This window comes from Durio zibethinus, chromosome 5 (genome assembly GCF_047325235.1).
Source record: "Durio zibethinus cultivar Kanyao isolate XHJ-2024 chromosome 5, ASM4732523v1, whole genome shotgun sequence".
Taxonomy (NCBI): Eukaryota; Viridiplantae; Streptophyta; class Magnoliopsida; order Malvales; family Malvaceae; genus Durio; species Durio zibethinus.
Window position 1 is genome coordinate 18,764,983 of NC_143166.1, and position 22,288 is coordinate 18,787,270.

Consider the following 22,288-nt stretch of genomic DNA (forward strand, 5'->3'; position numbering starts at 1 on the left):
GGATGACGTCTGCCAAATTTAGGGCTAAAACTCCTTTCGAAAATATTTAAAAAAATATTGAACCGTCGAAAGTTTCAAAAATTGTGAAAAATAGAAAACGAGTCGTCCTGCCATGAAACTTCACGTGAAGGCTTAAGGGACCATTGTATGAATTTAAAAGCCATAAAAATGGCATTGGCATGCAGAAATATGAAGATGTACCTAGACCCACCTACCACCCTATCGATCCACGGCTTGCGCATCTCGTCCTCTGGCCGGCGTAGTGCCCGCCCGCCCACCCACCCTTTCGTTTCGTCGGTTGGCTTAGGCACACGAAGTTCATTCCCAATCTAAGATTGGACCAAACCGAGGGTTGCGACAGCAGGATCGACAGCATGCAGAGGGGGACCCGCCCCTCTGGTCGGCTGAGCACCCGTACACTCGTTTCATGGGTTGACTTCGCCATATAGAGTTAATTCCCAATCTAAGCATACGGAGTTCATTCCCAGTCTAAGATCAGACCAGACCGAGGGTTGTGGCAACACATGCTTGGCTCGGGCATGTGTTGGTGCCACATTTTTCTTCACCGGGGCACCATCGTCGGAGCTTCGCAGGAGAACTCGACTGGCGGCATTGGGGTTCCGGCGATCAGGGGGGCCAGGGGGGGTGTTCGCACATGATGTGTGATAGGTGTTGGTACTTGGCCCTTATATTGGCCCCCTATCCCTCATCAAACCTCTAGAACTCTCACCTCCTTAAAGAGCATTTCAGATTTTACAGGTTTGCTGCCAATAGCCATTAAAGTGTCTAAAATGGGGACACTTTTTTCAAATGGTCACAAAATCCTGTACACTTCGAGTTTTTAGCTGAATTGTTTTGTGCATGCCAACAAAAATACAAGGATCACATCTACCAAGTTTGGGGCCAAAAGTACTTTTGAAAAAATTTTAAAAAATCTCGAACCGTAAAAAGTTTCAAAAATCGTGAAAAATAGAAAACGAGTCGTCTTGCCATGAAACTTCACGTGAAGGCTTAAAGGACCATTGTATGAATTTACAAGCCATAAAAATGGCATTGGCATGCAAAAATATGAAGATGTGCATAAACCCACCTACCATCCTATCGATCCACGGCTTGCGCATCCCGTCTCTCTGGTCGGCATAATGCCCGCCCGCCCGCTTGCCCGCTTGTTTCGTCGGTTGGCTTAGGCATACGGAGTTCATTCCTAGTCTAAGATCGGACTGGACCGAGGGTTGCGACAGCAGGGTCGGCACCCGTACACTCGTTTCGTGGGTTAACTTTGCCATACGGAGTTAATTCCCAGTCTAAGCATACGAAGTTGATTCCCAGTCTAAGATCGGATCAAACCGAGGGTTGCGACAGCACATGCTGGGCTCGAGCATGTGCGGGTACCGTATTTTTCTTCATCGAGGAACCGTCGTCGGAGCATCACTGGAGAACCTGACCGACGGCATTGGGGTTCCGATGATCGGGGGGCCGAGGGGTGTGCGCACATGATGTGCGATGGCTGCTGGTACTTGGCCCTTATATTGGCCCTCTATCCCTCACCAAACCTTGAGAACTCAAACCCCCTTAAAGAGCATCTGAGATTTTACAGGTTCGCTGCCAGTAGCCATTAAAGTGTCTGAAATGGGGACACTTTTTTGAAATGGTCACAAAATCTTGTACACTTCGAGCTTTTAGCTGAAGTTTTTTTATGCATGCCAACAAAAATACAAGGATCACGTCTACCAAGTTTGGGGCCAAAACTCCTTTCGAAAAAATTTTAAAAAATCCCGAATCGCAAAAAGTTTCAAAAATCATGAAAAATTGAAAACGAGTCATCTTGCGATGAAACTTCACGTGAAGGCTTAAGGGACCATTGTATGAATTTACAAGCCATAAAAATGGCATTGGCACGCAAAAATATGAAGATGTGTCTAAACCCACCTACCACCCTATCGATCCACGGCTTGTGCATCCGATCTCTCTGGCCGGCGTAGTGCCCGCCCTCCCACCCGCTCGTTTCATCGGTTGGCTTAGGCATACGGAGTTCATTCCCATTCTAAGATGGGACCGGACAGAGGCTTAGGTAGTAGGATCGATAGTGCATAGAGGGGGACCCACGCCGATCCCCGGCGTGAGCATACATCCCCTCTGGCCGACTGAGCGCCCGCACGCTCATTTCGTGGGTTGACTTAAGCATACGAAGTTCATTCCCAGTCTAAGCATATGGAGTTGATTCCCAGTCTAAGATCGGATCAGATTGAGGGTTGCGACAGCACATGCTGGGCTCAAGCATGTACGGGTACCATATTTTTCTTCACTGAGGAACCATCGTCAGAGCATCGTCGGAGAACCTGACTGACAGCATTGGGGTTCCGACGATCGGGGGGCCGGGGGGATGTGCACACATGATGTGCGATGGGTGCTGGTACTTGGCCCTTATATTGTCCCCCTATCCCTCATCAAACCTTGAGAACTCACCCCCCCTTAAAGAGCATTTGAGATTTTATAGGTTTGCTGCCTGTAGCCAATAAAGTGTCTGAAATGGGGACACTTTTTACAAATGGTCACAAAATCTTGTGCACTTCAAGTTTTTAGCTGAAGTTTTTTTATGCATGCCAACAAAACTACAAGGATCACGTCTACCAAGTTTGGGGCTAAAACTCCTTTCAAAAAAATTTAAAAAAATCCCGAACCGCAAAAAGTTTCAAAAATCGTGAAAAATAGAAAACGAGTCATCTTGCGATGAAACTTCACGTGAAGGCTTAAGGGACCATTGTATGAATTTACAAGCCATAAAAATGGCATTGGCATGCAGAAATATGAAAGATGTGCCTAAACCCACCTACCACCCTCTCGATCCACGGCTTGCGCATCCCGTCTCTTTGGCCGGCGTAGTGCCCGCCCGCCCGCCCACTCGTTTCGTCGGTTGGCTTAGGCATATGGAGTTCATTCCTAGTCTAAGATGGGACCAAACAGAGGGTTGCGGTAGCAGGATCGGCAGCGCACAAAGGGCCGACCCGCGCCGATCCCCGGCTTGCGCATACATCCCCTCTGGCGGACTGAGCGCCTGCACGCTCGTTTCATGAGTTGACTTAAGCATACGGAGTTCATTCCCAGTCTAAGCATATAGAGTTCATTCCCAGTCTATGATCAGACCAGACCGAGGGTTGCGTCAGCACATGTTGGGATCGGGCATGTGCTGGTGCCACATTTTTCTTCGCTGGGGCACCATCATCGGAGCATCGTCGAAGAACCTGATCGACGGCATTGGGGTTCCGACGATCAGGGGGGCCGGGGGGGTGTGCACACATGATGTGCGATGGGTGCTGGTACTTGGCCCTTATATTGGCCCCCTATCCCTCATGAAACCTTGAGAACTCACCCCCCCTTAAAGAGCATTTGAGATTTTACAGGTTTGCTGCCCGTAGCCAATAAAGTGTCTGAAATGGGGACACTTTTTGCAAATGGTCACAAAATATTGTACACTTCGAGTTTTTAGCAGAATTTTTTTGTGCATGCCAACAAAAATACATGGATCACGTCTACCAAGTTTGGGCCCAAAAATCCTGAACCGAAAAAAGTTTTAAAAATCGTGAAAAATAGAAAACAAGTCGTCTTGCCATGAAACTTCACGTGAAGGCTTAAGGGACCATTGTATGAATTTACAAGCCATAAAAATGGCATTGGCACGCAAAAATATGAAGATGTGCCTAAACCCACCTACCACCCTATCGATCCACGGCTTGCGCATCCGGTCTCTTTGGCCGGCGTAGTGCCCGCCCTCCCACCCGCTAGTTTCATCGGTTGGCTTAGGCATATAGAGTTCATTCCCAATCTAAGATCAGACCAGACCGAGGGTTGTGGCAGCATGATCGACAGCATGCAGAGAGGCACCCGACCGATCCTCGGCTTGCGCATCCCACCCCTTTGGCCGACTGAGCGCCCGCATGCTCGTTTCGTGGGTTGACTTAGGCATACGAAGTTCATTCCCAGTCTAAGATCAGACCAGACTGAGGGTTGCGGCAGCATAGGCTGGGCTCGGGCATGTGCTGGTGCCGCATTTTTCTTCGTCGGGGCACCATCACCGGAGCATCATCGTAGAACCTGACCGACGGCATTGGGGATCCGGTGATCGGGGGGGTCGGTGGGGTGTGCACACATGATGTGTGATGGGTGCTGGTACTTGGCCCTTATATCGGCCCTCTATCCCTCATCAAACCTCTAGAATGCACCCCCCTTAAAGAGCATTTGAGATTTTACAGGTTTGCTGCCCGTAGCCATTAAATTGTCTGAAATGGGAACACTTTTTTCAAATGGTCACAAAATCTTGTACACTTTGAGTTTTTAGCTGAATTTTTTTGTGCATGCCAAAAAAAATACAAGGATCACATCTACCAAGTTTGGGGTGAAAACTCCTTCCAAAAAAAATTTAAAAAATCCCAAATCGTAAAAAGTTTTTAAAATAGTGAAAAATAGAAAACGAGTCGTCTTGCCATGAAACTTCACGTGAAGGCTTAAAGGACCGTTGTATGAATTTACAAGCCATAAAAATGGCATTGGCATGCAGAAATATGAAGATGTACCTAAACCCACCTACCACCTTATCGATCCACGGCTTGCGCATCTCGTCTCTCTGGCCAGCATAGTGCTTTCCCGCCCGCCCGTCCACCCGCTCGTTTCATCGGTTGGCTTAGGCATACAGAGTTTATTCCTAGTCTAAGATTGGACCGGACGGAGTGTTGTGGCTGTAGGATCGATAGCATGAAGAGGGGGGCCCGGCCGATCCCTGGCTTGCGCATCTCGCCCCTCTGGCCGGCTGAGCACCCGCATGCTCATTTCGTGGGTTGACTTAGCCATATGGAGTTCATTCCCAGTCTAAGCATAGGGAGTTCATTCCCAGTCTAATATTGGACCAGACCAAGGGTTACGGCAGCACATGCTGGGCTCGGCCATGTGCTGCTGCCGCATTTTTCTTCGCCGGGGCACCATCACCGGAGCATCGCCGGAGAACCTGACCGACGGCTTTGGGGTTCCGACGATCGGGGGGGCCGGGGGGTGTGCGCACATGATGTGTGATGGGTGCTGGTACTTGGCCCTTATATTGGCCCCCTATCCCTCGTCAAACCTCGAGAACTCACACCCCCTTAAAGAGCATTTGAGTTTTACAGGTTTGCTGCCAGTAGCCATTAAAGTGTCTGAAATGGGGACACTTTATTCAATTGGTCACAAAATCTTGTACACTTCGAGTTTTTAGCTGAATTTTTTTATGCGTACCAATAAAAATACATGGATCACGTCTACCAAGTTTGGGGCCAAAACTCATTCCGAAGAAATTTTAAAAAATCTCGAACCGCAAAAATTTTCGAAAGTCGTGAAAAATAGAAAACGAGTCGTCTTGCCATGAAACTTCACGTGAAGCTCTAAGGGACCATTGTATGAATTTACAAGCCATAAAAATGGCATTGGCACGTAGAAATATGAAGATGTGCCTAAACCCACCTACCACCCTATCGATCCACAGCTTGCGCATCCCGTCACTCTGGCTGACGTAGTGCCCGCCTGCCCGCCCGCTCGTTTCGTCGTTTGGCTTAGGCATACGGAGTTCATTCCCAGTCTAAGCTTAGACCGGACTGAGGGTTGCAGCAGCAGGATCGATAGCAAGCAGAGGAGGACCCGATCGATCCTCGGCTTGGGCATCCCGCCCCTTTGGCCGGCTGAGCGCCCGCACGCTCGTTTCGTGGGTTGACTTAGGCATACGGAGTTCATTCCCAGTCTAAGCATATGGAGTTCACTCCCAGTCTAAGATCGGACCAGACCGAGGGTTGCGACAGCACATGCTGGGCTAGAGCATGTGATGGTACCGTATTTTTCATCACTGGGGAACCATCGTCGGAGCATCGCCGGAGAACCTAACCGACGGCATTGGGGTTCCGACGATCGGGGGGGCCGGGGTGGTGTGCGCACATGATGTGCGATGGGTGCTGGCACTTGGCCCTTATATTGGCCCTCTATCCCTCATCAAACCTTGAGAACTCACACCCCCTTAAGGAGCATCTGAGATTTTACAGGTTCGCTGCCAGTAGCCATTAAAGTGTCTAAAATGGGGACACTTTTTTCTAATGGTCACAAAATCTTGTACACTTCGAGTTTTTAGCTGAAGTTTTTTTATGCGTGCCAACAAAAATACAAGGATCAAGTCTGCCAAGTTTGGGGCCAAAACTCGTTTGTAAAAGATTTTTAAAAATCCCAAACCGTAAAAAGTTTCAAAAATCATGAAAAATAGAAAACGAGTCATCTTGCGATGAAACTTCACGTGAAGGGTTAAAGGACCATTGTATGAATTTACAAGCCATAAAAATGGCATTGGCATACAGAAATATGAAGATGTGTCTAAACCCACCTACCACCCTATCGATCCACGGCTTGCGCATCCCATCTCTCTGGCCGGCGTAGTGCCCCCCCGCTCGTTTCATGTGTTGACTTAGGCATACGGAGCTCATTCCCAGTCTAAGATCAGACTGGACCGAGGGTTGCAGTAGCACATGCTGGGCTCGAGCATGTGTTGGTGCCACATTTTTCTTCGTCGGGGCACCATCGTCGGAGCATCGTGGGATAACCTGATCGTGGCATTGGGGTTCCGGTGATCTGGGGGCCCGAGTGGGGGTGTGCACACACGATGTGTGATGGGTGCTGGTACTTAGCCCTTGTATTGAACCCCTATCCCTCATCAAACCTCGAGAACTCACACCCCCTTAAAGAGCATTTGAGATTTTAAAGGTTTGCTGCCAGTAGCCATTAACGTGTCTGAATTGGGGATACTTTTTTCAAATTGTCACAAAATCTTGTACCGTTTGATTTTTTAGCTGAATTTTTTTGTGCATACCAACAAAAATTCAAGGATCATGTCTATGAAGTTTTGGGCCAAAAATCCTTCTAAAAAAATTTTAAAAAATCCCAAACCGTAAAAGGTTTCGTAAAACGTGAAACATAGAAAACGAGTCGTCTTGCCATGAAACTTCACGTGAAGACTTAAGGGACCATTGTATGAATTTACAAGCAATAAAAATGGCATTGGCAAGCAGAAATATGAAGATGCACCTAAACCAACCTACCACCCTATCGATCCATGACTTGCGCATCCCGTCTCTCTGGCCGACGTAGTGCCCGCCCGCCCGTTCGTTTCGTTGGTTGGCTTAGGCATACGGAGTTCATTCCCAGTCTAAGATCAAACCGGACCAAGGGTTGTGACAGCACACAGAGGGGGACCCGAGCGATCCCCAGTTTGCGCATCCCGCCCCTCTGGCCGGTTGAGCACCCGCACACTCGTTTCGTGTGTTGACTTAGGCATACGGAGTTCATTCCCAGTCTAAGCATATGGAGTTCATTCCCAGTCTAAGATCAAACTGGACCGAGGGTTGCGTCAGCACATGCTGGGCTCGGGCATTTGCTGGGGCCACATTTTTCTTCGTCGGGGCACCATCACCGAAGCATCACCGGAGAACCTAATCGGCGGCATTGGGGTTCCAATGATCGGGGGGGCCGGGGAGGTGTGCGCACATGATGTGCGACGGGTGCTGGTACTTGGCCCTTATATTGGCCCCCTATCCCTCATCAAACCTCAAAAACTCACACCCCCTTAAAGAGCATTTGAGATTTTACAGGTTTGCTGCCAGTAGCCATTAAAGTGTCTGAAATGGGGACACTTTTTTCAAAAGGTCACAAAATCTTGTACACTTCGAGTTTTTAGCTGAATTTTTTTGTGCATGCCAACAAAAATAAACGGATCATGTCTACAAAGTTTGGGGCCAAAACTCCTTCCGAAAAAATTTGAAAAAATCCTGAACCATAAAAAGTTTTGACAATCATGAAAAATAGAAAATGAGACGTCTTGCCATGAAACTTCACATGAAGGCTTAACGGACCATTGTATGAATTTACAATCCATAAAAATGGCATTGGCACACCGAAATATGAAGATGTGCCTAAACCCACCTACCACCCTATCGATCCACGGCTTGCGCATCCTGTCTCTCTGGCCGACGTAGTGCCAGCCCGTCCGCCCGCTCGTTTCGTCGGTTTGCTTATGCATACGGAGTTCATTCCCAGTCTAAGATCGAACCAGACCGAAGGTTGCTGTAGTAGGATCAGCAGCACGCAGAGGCAATCCGAGCGATCCTCGGCTTGCGCAGCCTGCCCCTCTGGCTAGCTGAGTGCCCGCACGCTCGTTTCATGGGTTGACTTAGGCATATGGAGTTCATTTCCAGTCTAAGATCGAACCAGACCGAGGGTTGCGACAGAGCATGCTAGGCTCAGGCATGTGCTGGTGCCACATTTTTCTTCACCGGGGCACCATCACTGGAGTGTCGCCAGAGAACCTGACCGACGGCATTGGGGTTTTCAGCGATCGGGGGGGCCGGGGGGGTGTGTGCACATGATGTGGGATGGGTGCTGGTACTTGGCCCTTATATTGGTCCCTTATCCCTCATCAAACCTCGAGAACTCACACCCCCTTAAAGAGCTTTTGAGATTTTACAGGTTTGCTACTAGTAGCCATTAAAGTGTCTGAAATGGGGACACTTTTTTCAAATGGTCACAAAATGTTGTACACTTCAAGTTTTTAGCTAAATTTTTTTGTGCATGCCAACAAAAATACAAGGATCACGTCTAACAAGTTTGGGGCCAAAACTCCTTCCAAAAAAATTTTAAAAAATCTCAAACCGTAAAAAGTTTTGAAAATTGTGAAAAATAGAAAACGAGTCGTCTTGCCAAGAAACTTCACGTGAAGGCTTAAGGGACCATTGCCGGAGCATCGCCGGAGACATTGGTGTTCCGGCGATCGGGGGGGTGTTCGCACATGGTGTCCGATGGGTGCTGGTACTTGGCCCTTATATTGGCCTCCTATCCCTCATCAAACCTCGAGAACTCACACCCCCTTAAAAAGCATTTGAGATGTTACAGGTTTGCTGCCAGTAGCCATTAAAGTGTCTAAAATGGGGACACTTTTTTCAAATGGTCACAAAATTTTGTACACTTCAAGTTTTTAGCTGAATTTTTTCGTGCATGCCAACAAAAATACAAGGATCACGTCTACCAAGTTTGGGGACAAAACTCCTTCTGAAAAAATTTTAAAAAATCCTGAACCGCAAAAAGTTTTGAAAATCGTCAAAAAAAGAAAACGAGTCATCTCGCCATGAAACTTCACGTGAAGGCTTAAGGGACCATTGTATGAATTTACAAGGCATAAAAATTGCATTGGCACACAAAAATATGAAGATGTACCTAAACCCACCAACCACCCTATCGATACACGGCTTGCGCATCCCGTCTCTCTGGCCGGCTTAGTGCCCGTCTGCCCGTCCGCTCGCGTGTTTCGTCGGTTGTTTTAGGCATACGGAGTTCATTCCCGCTCTAAGATCGGAGTGGACTGAGAGTTGCGGTAGCAGGATCGACAGCAAGCAGAGTGGGACCCGGTCGATCCTCGGCTTACGCATCCTGCCCTTCTGGCCAGCTGAGCATCCGCACGCTCGTTTCATTGGTTGACTTAAGCATACAGACTTGATTCCTAGTCTAAGCATATGGAGTTCATTCCCAGTCTAAGATCAGACCAGACCGAGGGTTGCGACAGCACATGCTGGGCTTGGGCGTGTGCTGTGCTGCATTTTTTTTCACCGGGGCACCATCGCCAGAGAACCTGACCGACGGCATTAGGGTTCTGGCGATCGAGGGGCCGGGGGGTGTGCGCACATGATGTGCGATGGGTGCTGGTACTTGGCCCTTATATTGGCCCCCTATCCCTCATCAAACCTCCAGAACTCACACCCCCTTAAAGAGCATTTGAGATTTTACAGGTTTGCTGCTAGTAGCCATTAAAGTGTCTGAAATGGGGACACTTTTTTCAAATGGTCACAAAATCTTGTACACTTCGACTTTTTAGCTGAAATTTTTTGTGCATGCCAAAAAAAATACAAGGATCACGTCTACGAAGTTTGGTGCCAAAAATCCTTCCAAAAAAATTTTAAAAAATCTTGAACCGCAAAAAGTTTCAAAAATCGTGAAAAATAGAAAACGAGTGGTCTTGCCATGAAACTTCACGTGAAGGCTTAAGGGACCATTGTATGAATTTACAAGCCATGAAAAAGGCATTGGCATGGAGAAATATGAAGATGTGCTAAACCCACCAACCATCCTATCGATACACGGCTTGAGCATCCCGTCTCTCTAGCTGGTGTAGTGCCCATCCGCCCGCTTGCTCATTTCGTCGGTTGTTTTAGGCATACGGAGTTCATTCCCAGTCTAAGATCAGAGTGGACCGAGGGTTGTGACAGTAAGATCGGCAGCATGCAGAGGGGGACCCGGTCGATCCTCAGCATGCGCATCCCGCCCTTCTGGCCGACTGAACGCCCGCACGCTCATTTCATGCATTGACTTGAGCATACGGAGTCCATTCCCAGTCTAAGCATACAGAGTTCATTCCCAGTCTAAGATCATACTGGACCGAGGGTGCCGTATTTTTTTTCGCCGGGGCACCATCGCCAAAGAACTTGACCAGCGGTATTGGGGTTCTGACGATCGGGGGGGTCGGGGGGTGTGCGCACATGATGTGCGATGGATGCTAGTACTTGGCCCTTATATTGGCCCCCTATCCCTCATCAAACCTTGAGAACTCACACCCCCTTAAAGAGCATTTGAGATTTTACAGGATTGCTGCCAGTAGGCATTAAAGTGTCTGAAATGGGGACACTTTTTTCAAATGGTCACAAAATTTGTACACTTTGAGTTTTTAGCTAAAATTTTTTATGCATGCCAACAAAAATACAAGGATCACGTATGCCAAGCTTGAGGCCAAAACTCCTTCCAAAAAATTTTTAAAAAATCCCGAACCGCAAAAAGTTTCAAAACTCGTGAAAAATAGAAAACGAGCCGCCTTGACATGAAACTTCACGTGAAGGCTTAGGGGACCATTGTATGAATTTACACGTCATAAAAATGGCATTACCACATAGAAATATGAAGATGTGCCTAAACCCACCTACCACCCTATCGATCCATGACTTACGCATCCCGTCTCTCTGGCCGGCATAGTGCCCGCCCCCCCGCCCGCTCGTTTAATCGTTTGGCTTAGGCATACAGAGTTCATTCCCAGTCTAAGATCAGATCAGACCGAGGGTTATGGTAGTAGGATCAACAGCTCGTAGAGGAGGACCTGCCCGATCCCCGACGTGCGCATCCCGCCCCTCTGGCCGATTGAACACCCGCACGCTCGTTTCGTGGGTTGACTTAGGCATACGGAGTTCATTCCTAGTCTAAGCATACGAAGTTCATTCCCAGTCTAAGATCGGACCAGACTGAGGGTTGCGGCAGATATGCTGGGCTCGGGCATGTGCTGGTGCAACACTTTTCTTCGTCAGGGCACCATCACCGAAGCATCGCCGGAGAACCTAACCGGCGGCATTGGGGTTCTGGCGATCGGGGGGTCCGAGGGGTGTGCGCACATGATTTGCGATGGGTGCTGGTACTTGGCAACTATATTGGCTCTCTATCCCTCATCAAACCTCAAGAACTCACACCCCCTTAAAGAGCATTTGATATTTTACAGGTTTGCTACCGGTAGCCATTAAAGTGTCTGAAATGGGGACACTTTTTTCAAATGTCACAAAATCTTGTACACTTCGAGTTTTTAGGTGAATTTTTTGGTGCATGCCAACAAAAATACAAGGATCACGTCTACCAAGTTTGGGGCCAAAACTCCTTCCAAAAAAATTTTAAAAAATCTCAAACCATAAAAAGTTTCAAAAATCATCAAAACTAGAAAACGAGTCGTCTTGCCATGAAACTTCACGTGAAGGCTTAAGGCACCATTGTATGAATTTACAAGCCATAAAAATGGCATTGGCACATAGAAATATGAAGACGTGCCTAAGCCCACCTACCACCCTATCGATCCACGGCTTGCGCATCCCATCTCTCTGGCCGACGTAGTGCCCACCCGCCCGCCCGTTTCGTCGATTAGCTTAGCCATACGGAGTTCATTCCCAGTCTAAGAACAGACCAGACCGAGGGTCACGGTAGGAAAATCGGCAGCGCGCAGAGGGGGACCCGACCGATCTCCGGCTTATGCATCCTGCCTTTCTGGCCGACTTAGCGCCCGCACGCTTGTTTCGTGGGTTGACTTAGGCATACGGAGTTCATTCAAAGTCTAAGCATACGAAGTTCATTCCCAGTCTAAGATCAGACTGGACCGAGAGTTGTGGCAGCACATGCTGGGCTCGGGCATGTGCTGGTGCCGCATTTTTCTTCGTCAGGACACCATCGTCGGAGAATCGTCGGAGAACCTGACCGACGGCATTGGGGTTCCGGCGATCGGTGGGGCCGAGGGGGGTGTGCGCACAAGATGTGCGTTGGGTGCTAGTACTTGGCCCTTATATTGGCCCCCTATCCCGCATCTAACCTCGAGAACTCACACCCCCTTAAAGAACATTTGAGATTTTATAGGTTTGCTGCCAATAGCAATTAAAGTGTCTGAAATGGGGACGCTTTTCTCAAATGGTCACAAAATCTTGAACACTTCGAGTTTTTAGCTAAAATTTTTTGTGCATGCCAACAAAAATTCAAGGATCACGTCTACCAAGTTTGGGGCTAAAACATCTTCCGAAAAAATTTTAAAAAATCCTAAACCGTAAAAAGTTTCAAAAATCATGAAAAATAGAAAACGAGTCGTCTTGCCATGAAACTTCACGTGAAGGCTTAAGGGACCATTGTATGAATTTACAAGCCATAAAAATGGCATTGGCATGCAAAAATATGAATATGTGCCTAAACCCACCTACCACCCTATCGATCGACGGCTTGCGTATCCCGTCTCTCTGGCCGGTGCAGTGCCCGCCCGCCCGCTCGTTTCGTCGGTTGGCTTAGGCATATGAAGTTATTTCCCAATCTAAGATCTGATCGGATCGAGAGTTATGGCAGCAGCATTGGCAGCACGCAGAGGGGGACCCAGCCGATCCCCTGTTTGCAAATGCCGCCACTCCGGCCGGTTGAGCGCCCTCGCGCTCGTTTCGTGCGTTGAGTTAGGCACACGGAGTTCATTCCCAGTCTAAGAGCAGACTAGACCGAGGGTTATGGCAGCACATGCTGGGCTCAGTCATGTGCTGGTGCCACATTTTTCTTCGTCGGGGCACCATCGCCGGAGCATCGCCGGAGAACCTGACCGGTGGCATTGGGGTTTCGGCTATCGGAGGGGCCGGGAGGGGGGTATGCGCACATGATGTGCGATGGGTGCTAGTACTTGGCCCTTATATTGGCCCCCTATCCCTCATCAAACCTCGAGAACTCACAACTCATTAAAGAGCATTTGAGATTTTACAGGTTTGCTGCCAGTAGCCATTAAAGTGTCTGAAATGGGGACACTTTTTTCAAATGGTCACAAAATCTTGTACACTTCGAGTTTTTAGATGAAATTTTTTGTGCATGCCAACAAAAATACAATGATCACGTCCACCAAGTTTAGGGCCAAAACTCCTTCCTAAAAAATTTTAAAAAATCTCGAACCGTAAAAAGTTTTGAAAATCATGAAAAATAGAAAACGAGTCGTCTTGCCATGAAACTTCATGAGATTTTATAGGTTTGCTGCCAGTAGCCATTAAAGTGTCTGAAATGGGGACACTTTTTTCAAATGGTCACAAAATCTTGTACACTTCGAGTTTTTAGCTGAACATTTTTGTGCATGCCAACAAAAAATCAAGGATCACGTCTACCATGTTTAGGGCCAAAACTCCTTTCGAAAAATTTTTAAAAAATCCTGAACCGCAAAAAGTTTCAAAAATCGTGAAAAACAAAAAATGAGTCATCTTTTCATGAAACTTCACTTGAAGGCTTAAGGGACCATTGAGTGAATTTACAAGCCATAAAAATGGCATTGGCATGCAGAAATATGGAGATGTGCCTAAACCAGCCTACCACCCTATCAATCCATGGCTTGCGCATCCCGTCTCCCTGGCTGGCGTGGTGTTTGCCCGCCCGCTCGCCCGCTTGTTTTGTCGGTTGGCTTAGGCATACGGAGTTCATTCCCAGTCTAAGATAGGACCGGACCGAGGGTTGTGGTAGCAGGATCAGCAACACACAGAAGGGGACCCGGTTGATCCCTGACTTGCGCATCCCGCCCCTTGGCTGGCTGAGCGCCCGTACGCTCGTTTCATGGGATGACTTAGGCATACGGAGTTCATTCCCAGTCTAAGATCGAAACAGACCGAGGGTTACGACAGCACATGCTGGGCTCGGGCAAGTGCTGGTGCCGTATTTTTCCCCACCGGGGTACCATCGTTGGAGCATCGTCGGAGAACCTGACCGACAGCATTGGGGTTCCGATGATCGAGGGGGCTGGGGGGTGTGCACACCTGATGTGCGATGGGTGCTGGTACTTGGCCCTTATATTGGCCTCCTATCCCTCATCAAACCTCAAGAACTCACACTCCCTTAAAGAGCATTTGAGATTTTACAGGTTTGCTGCCAGTAGCCATTAAAGTATCTAAAAAGGGGACACTTTTTTCAAATGGTCACAAAATCTTGTACACTTCGAGTTTTTAGCTGATTTTTTTTGTGCATGCCAACAAAAAAATAAGGATCACGTCTACCAAGTTTAGGGCCAAAAATCCTTCTGGAAAAATTTTAAAAAATCCTAAACCGCAAAAAGTTTTGAAAATCGTGAAAAATAAAAAACGAGTCGTCTTGCCATGAAACTTCACGTGAAGGCTTAAAGGACCATTGTATGAATTTAAATGCCATAAAAATGGCATTGGCATGCAGAAATATGAAGATTTGCCTAAACCTACCTACCACACTATCGATCCACGGCTTGCGCATCCCATCTCTCTGGCCGGCGGGGATCCACGGCTTGCGCATCCCGTCTCTCTGGCCAGCGTAGTGCCCGCCCGCTGGCCCTCTCGTCAGCTCATTTCGTCGGTTGACTTTGGCTTATAGAGTTCATTTCCAGTCTAATGTCGGACCGGACCGAGGGTTACGACAGCAAATGCTGGGCTCGGGCATGTGCTGGTGCCAAATTTTTCTTCGTCGGGGCACCATCGTTGGAGCATCGCCGGAGAACTTAACCGACGGCATTGGGGTTCCGATGATCGGGGGGCCGGGGGGGTGTGCGCACATGATGTGCGATGGGTGCTGGTACTTGACCCTTATATTGGCCCCCTATCCCTCATCAAACCTCAAGAACTCACACCCCCTTAAAGAAAATTTGAGGTTTTACATGTTTGCTGCCAGTAGCCATTAAAGTGTTTGAAATGGGGACACTTTTTTTAAATGGTCACAAAATCTTGTACACTTCGAGTTTTTAGCTGAATGTTTTTGTGCATGCCAACAAAAATACAAGGATCACGTCTACCAAGTTTGGGGCCAAAACTCCTTCCGAAAAATTTTTAAAAAATCTCGAACCGCAAAAAGTTTTAAAAATCGTGAAAAATAGAAAACGAGTCGTCTTGCCATGAAACTTCACGTTATGTGTTAAGGGACCATTCTATGAATTTACAAGCCATAAAAATGGCATTGGCACACAGAAATATGAAGATGTGCCTAAAGCCACCTACCACCCTATCGATCCACGGCTTGCGCATCCCGTCTCTCTGGCCGGCGTAGTGCCCGCCCGTCCGCCCGCCCGCTCATTTCATCGGTTGGCTTAGGCATACGGAGTTCATTCCCAGTCTAAGATTGGATCGGACCAAGGGTTGCGGCAGCAGGATCGACAGCATGCCGAGGGGGACCCGATTGATCCCCAGCTTACGCATCCCGCCCCTCTGGTCGATTGAGCACCCGCAAGCTCGTTTCGTCGGTTGACTTAGGCATACGAAGTTCATTCCCAGTCTAAGCATACGAAGTTCATTCCCAGTCTAAGATCGAACAAGACCGAGGGTTGTGGTAGCACATGCTGGGCTTGGGCATGTGTTGGTGTCGCATTTTTCATCGTCGGGGCACTATCGTCGGAGCATCGTCGGAGAACCTGATTGGTGGCATTGAGGTTCCGGTGATCAGGGGTGTCGGGGGGGTGTGCGCAAATGATGTATGATGGGTGCTGGTACTTGGCCCTTATATTGGCCCCCTATCCCTCATCAAACCTCGAGAACTCACACCCCCTTAAAGAAAATTTGAGGTTTTACATGTTTGCTGCCAGTAGCCATTAAAGTGTTTGAAATGGGGACACTTTTTTCAAATGGTCACAAAATCTTGTACACTTCGAGTTTTTAGCTGAATGTTTTTGTGCATGCCAACAAAAATACAAGGATCACGTCTACCAAGTTTGGGGCCAAAACTCCTTCCGAAAAAATTTTAAAAAATCTCGAACCGCAAAAAGTTTTGAAAATCGTGAAAAATAGAAAACGAGTCGTCTTGCCATGAAACTTCACGTTATGTGTTAAGGGACCATTCTATGAATTTACAAGCCATAAAAATGGCATTGGCACACAGAAATATGAAGATGTGCCTAAACCCACCTACCACCCTATCGATCCACGGCTTGCGCATCCCGTCTCTCTGGCCGGCGTAGTGCCCGCCCGCCCGCTCATTTCGTCGGTTGGCTTAGGCATACGGAGTTCATTCCCAGTCTAAGATTGGATCGGACAAAGGGTTGCGGCAGCAGGATCGACAGCATGGCGAGGGGGACCCGATTGATCCCCAGCTTGCGCATCCCGCCCCTCTGGTCGATTGAGCACCCGCAAGCTCGTTTCGTCGGTTGACTTAGGCATACGAAGTTCATTCCCAGTCTAAGATCGAACCAGACCGAGGGTTGTGGTAGCACATGCTGGGCTTGGGCATGTGTTGGTGCCGCATTTTTCATCGTCGGGGCACTATCATCGGAGCATCGTCGAAGAACCTGATTGGTGGCATTGGGGTTCCGGTGATCAGGGGTGTCGGGGGGGGTGTGCGCACATGATGTATGATGGGTGCTGGTACTTGACCCTTATATTGGCCCCCTATCCCTCATCAAACCTCGAGAACTCACACTCCCTTAAAGAGCATTTGAGATTTTACAGGTTTGCTGCCAGTAGCCATTAAAGTGTCTGAAATGGGGACACTTTTTTCAAATGGTCACAAAATCTTGTACACTTCGAGTTTTGAGCTGAATTTTTTTGTGCATGCCAACCAAAATACAAGGATCACGTCTACCAAGTTTGGAGCCCAATCTTCTTCCAAAAAAATTTTAGAAAATTCTGAACCGTAAAAAGTTTCAAAAATCGTGAAAAATAGAAAACGAATCATCTTGCCATGAAACTTCACGTAAAGGCTTAAGGGACCATTGTATGAATTTTCAGGCCATAAAAATGGCATTGGCACGTAGAAATATGCAGATGTGCCTAAACCCACCTACAACCCTATCGATCCACAACATGCGCATCCCGTCTCTCTGTCCAACGTAGTGCCCGTCCGCTCGCCCGCTTGCTCGTTTGATCGGTGGCTTAGGCATACGTAGTTCATTCCTAGTCTAAGATCGGACTGGACCGAGGGTTGTGGTAGTAGGATCGGTAGCACGCAGTGGGGGACCCGACCGATCCCAGCTTGCGCATCCCGCCCTTCTGGCCGATTGAACGCCCGCACGTTCGTTCCGTGGGTTGACTTAGGCATACGGAGTTCATTCCCAGTCTAAGATCAGAGTAGACCGAGGCTTACGGCAGTACATGCTGGGCTCGAGCATGTGCTGGTGCCGTATTTTTCTTCGTCGGGGCACCATCGTCGGAGCATCGTCAGAGAACTTGACCGACGGCATTGGGGTTTCGGGAATCAGGGGGGCCGGGGGGTGTGCACACATGATGTGCGATGGGTGCTGGTACTTGGCCCTTATATTTTCCCCCTATCCCTCATCAAACCTTGAGAACTCACACCCCTTTAAAGAGCATTTGAGATTTTACAGGTTTGCTGCCAGTAGCCATTAAAGTGTCTGAAATGGGCACACTTTTTTCAAATGGTCACAAAATCTTGTTCACTTTGAGTTTTTAGCTGAATTTTTTATGCATGCCAACAAAAATACAAGGATCATGTCTACCAAGTTTTGGACCAAAACTCCTTTCGAAAAAATTTTAAAAAATCCCGAACCGTAAAAAGTTTCAAAAATCGTGAAAAAAAGAAAACGAGTCGTCTTGCCATGAAACTTCACGTGAAAGCTTAAGGGACCATTGTATGAATTTGCAAGCCCCAAAAATGGCATTGGCATGCAGAAATATGAAGATGTGCCTAAACCCACCTACCACCCTATCGATCCACGGCTTGCGTATCCCGTCTCTCAGGCCGGCGTAATGCCCGCCCGCCCGCTCATTTCGTCGGTTAGCTTAGGCATACAGAGTTCATTCCCAGTCTAAGATCAGACCGAACCAAGGGTTGCAGTAGCAGGATCGGTAGTACGCAGAGGGGGACCCGACCGATCCCCGACGAGCGCATCCCGCCCCTCTGGCCGACTGAGCGCCCGCACGCTCCTGTCATGGGTTGACTTAGGCATACGGAGTTCATTCCCAGTCTAAGATCGGAGCGGATCGAGGGTTACGGTAGCACTTGCTGGGCTCGAGCATGTGTTGGTGCCGCATTTTTCTTCGTCGGGGCACCATCGTCGGAGCATCGCAGGAAAATCTAACCGACAGCATTGGGGTTCTGACGATCAGGGGGGCCGGGGGGTGTGTGCACATGATGTGTGATGGGTGCTGGTACTTGGCCCTTATATTGGTCCCCTATCCCTCATCAAACCTCGAGAACCCACACCCCCTTAAAGAGCATTTGAGATTTTACAGGTTTGTTGCCAGTAGCCATTAAAATGTTTGAAATGGGGATACTTTTTTCAAATGGTCACAAAATCTTGTACACTTCGAGTTTTTAGCTGAATTTTTATGTGCATGCCAAAAAAAATACAAGGATCACGTGTACCAAGTTTGGGGCCAAAACTCATTTCCAAAAAAATTTTAAAAAATCTCGAACAGCAAAAGGTTTCGAAAATCATGAAAAATAGAAAATGAGTCGTCTTGCCATGAAACTTCACGTGAAGGCTTAAGGGACCTTTGTATGAATTTACAAGCCATAAAAATGGCATTGGCATGCAAAAATAGGAAGATGTGCCTAAACCCACCTACCACCCTATCGATCCACGGCTTGCGCATCCCGTCTCTCTGGCCAGCATCGTGCTCGCTCGCCCATCTGCCCGCTCATTTCGTCCATTCGCTTAGGCATACGGAATTCATTCCCAGTCTAAGATCATACCGGACCGAGGGTTACGTTAGCAGGATCGGCAGCATGCAAAGTGGGACCCGGCCGATCCCCGGCTTGCGCATCCCCCCCTCTGGCTGGCTGAGCGCCCACACGCTCGTTTCGTGGGTCGACTTAGGCATATGGAGTTCATTCCCAGTCTAAGATCGGACCGGACCGAGGGTTGCGGCAGCACATGCTGGGCTCGGACATGTGCTGGTGCCAAATTTTTCTTCGTCGGGGCACCATCGCTGGAGCATCGCCGGAGAACTTAATCGGCGGCATTGGGGTTCCGACAATCGGGGGGGCCGGGGGGGTGTGCGCACATGATGTGCAATGGGTGCCGGTACTTGACCCTTATATTGGCCCCCTATCCCTCATCAAACCTCGAGAACTCACACCCCCTTAAAGAGCATTTGAGATTTTACATGTTTGCTGCCAGTAGCCATTAAAGTGTTTGAAATGGGGACACTTTTTTCAAATGGTCACAAAATCTTGTACACTTCGAGTTTTTAGCTGAATTTTCTTGTGCATGCCAAAAAAAATACAAGGATCACGTCTACCATGTTTGGGGCCAAAACTCCTTCCAAAAAAATTTTAAAAAATCCCAAACCGTAAAAAGTTTTTAAAATTGTGAAAAATAGAAAACGAGTCGTCTTGCCATGAAACTTCACATGAATGGTTAAGGGACCATTGTATGAATTTACAAGCTGTAAAAATGGCATTGGCATGTAAAAAAATGAAGATGTGCCTAAACCCACCTACTACCCCATCGATACACGGCTTGCGCATCCCGTTTCACTGGCCGACCTAGTGCCCGCCCGCCCGCCCGCTCTTTTCGTCGGTCGGCTTAGGCATACAGAGTTCATTCCCAGTCTAAGATTGGACCTGACCGAGGGTTCTGGCAGTAGGATCGACAGCATGCAAAGGGGGACCCGGCCGATCCCCAGCTTGCGCATCCCGCCCCTTTGGCCGGCTGAGCGCCCGCACGCTTGTTTCGTGGGTTGACTTAGGCATACGGAGTTCATTCCCAGTCTAAGCATACGAAGTTCATTCCCAGTCTAAGATCGAACCAGACCGAGGGTTGCGAAGCACATGCTGGGCTCGGGCATGTGCTGGTGCCACATTTTTCTTCGTCGAGGCACCATCGCCGAAGCATTGCTGGAGAACCAGACTGACGGCATTGGGGTTCCGACGATCGGGAGGGCCGAGGGGGGTGTGCGTACATGATGTGCGATGGGTGCTAGTACTTGGCCCTTATATTGGCCCCCTATCCCTCATTAAACCTTGAGAACTCACACCCCCTTAAAGAGCATTTGAGATTTTATTGGTTTGCTGCCAGTAGCCATTAAAGTGTCTGAATGGGGACACTTTTTTCAAATGGTCACAAAATCTTGCACACTTCGAGTTTTTAGCTGAATTTTTTGTGCATGCCAACAAAAATACAGGGATCACGTCTACCAAGTTTGGGACCAAAAATCCTTTCGAAAAAATTTTAAAAAATCTCGAACCGTAAAAAGTTTCAAAAATCATGAAAAATAGAAAATGAGTTGTCTTGCCATGAAACTTCACGTGGAGGCTTAAAGGAACATTGTATGAATTTAAAAGCCATAAAAATGGCATTGGCATGCAGAAATATGAAGATGTACCTAAACCCACCTACCACCCTATCGATCCACGGTTTGCGCATCCCGTCTCTCTCGCCGGCATAGTGCTCGTCCGCCCACCCGCCCGCCCGTTTCGTCAGTTGGCTTAGGCGTACGGAGTTCATTCCCAGTCTAAGATTAGACCAGACTGAGGGTTGTGGCAGCAGGATCGGCAGCACGCAGAAGGGGACCCGGTCGATCCCCGGCTTGCGAATCCCGCCCCTCTTGCCGACTAAGAGCCCACACGCTCGTTTCGTGGGTTAACTTAGGCATACGGAGTTCATTCCCCATCTAAGCATACGACGTTCATTCCCAGTCTAAGATCAGGTCAGACCGAGGGTTGCGGCAGCACATGCTGGGCTCGGGCACGTGCTGGAGCCGTATTTTTCTTCGTCGGGAAACCATCACCGGAGAACCTGACCGACGGTATTGGGGTTCCGAGGATCGATCCGGCCGGGGGGGTGTGCGCACATGATGTGCAATGTGTTCTGGTACTTGGCCCTTGTATTGGCCCCTATCCCTCATCAAACCTTGAGAACTCACATCCCCTTAAAGAGCATTTGAGATTTTACAGGTTTGCTGCCAGTAGCCATTAAAGTATCTGAAATGGGGACACTTTTTTCAAATGGTCACAAAATCTTGTACACATCGAGTTTTTAGCTGAATTTTTTTTTTGCATGCCAACAAAAATACAAGGATCACGTCTACAAGTTTGGGGCCAAAACTCCTTCCGAAAAAATTTTCAAAAAACCCCGAACCGTAAAAGTTTCAAAAATCGTGAAAAATACAAAACGAGTCGTTTTGCCATGAAACTTCATGTGAAGGCTTAAGGGACCATTGTATGAATTTACAAGCCATAAAAATGGCAATGGCACACAGAAATATGAAGATGTGCCTATACCACGTACCACCCTATCGATCCACAGCTTGCGTAACCCGTCCCTCTGGCCGGTGTAGTGCCCGCCCACTCGTCCGCTCGCTTGTTTCGTCGGTTGGCTTAGGCATACAGAGTTCGTTCCCAGTCAAGATTGTACCAGATCGAGGGTTGTGGTAGCAAGATCACCAGCACGCAGAGGGGGACCCGGTCGATCCTCGGCTTGCGCATCCTGCCCCTCTGGCCTGCTGAGCACCCGCACGCTCGTTTCGAGGATTGACTTATGCATACGGAGTTCATTCCCAGTCTAAGATAGGAGCGAACCGACGGTTACGGTAGCACATGCTGGGCTCGGGCATGTGCTGGTGCTGCATTTTTCTTCGTCGAGGCACCATCCCCGGAGCACCGACCGGAGAACCTGATCGACGGCATTGGGGTTCCGACGATTGGCGGGGCCGGGGGGGTATGCGCACATGATGTGCGATGGGTGCTGGTACTTGGCCCTTATATTGGCCCCCTATCCCTCATCAAACCTCGAGAACTCACACCCCCTTAA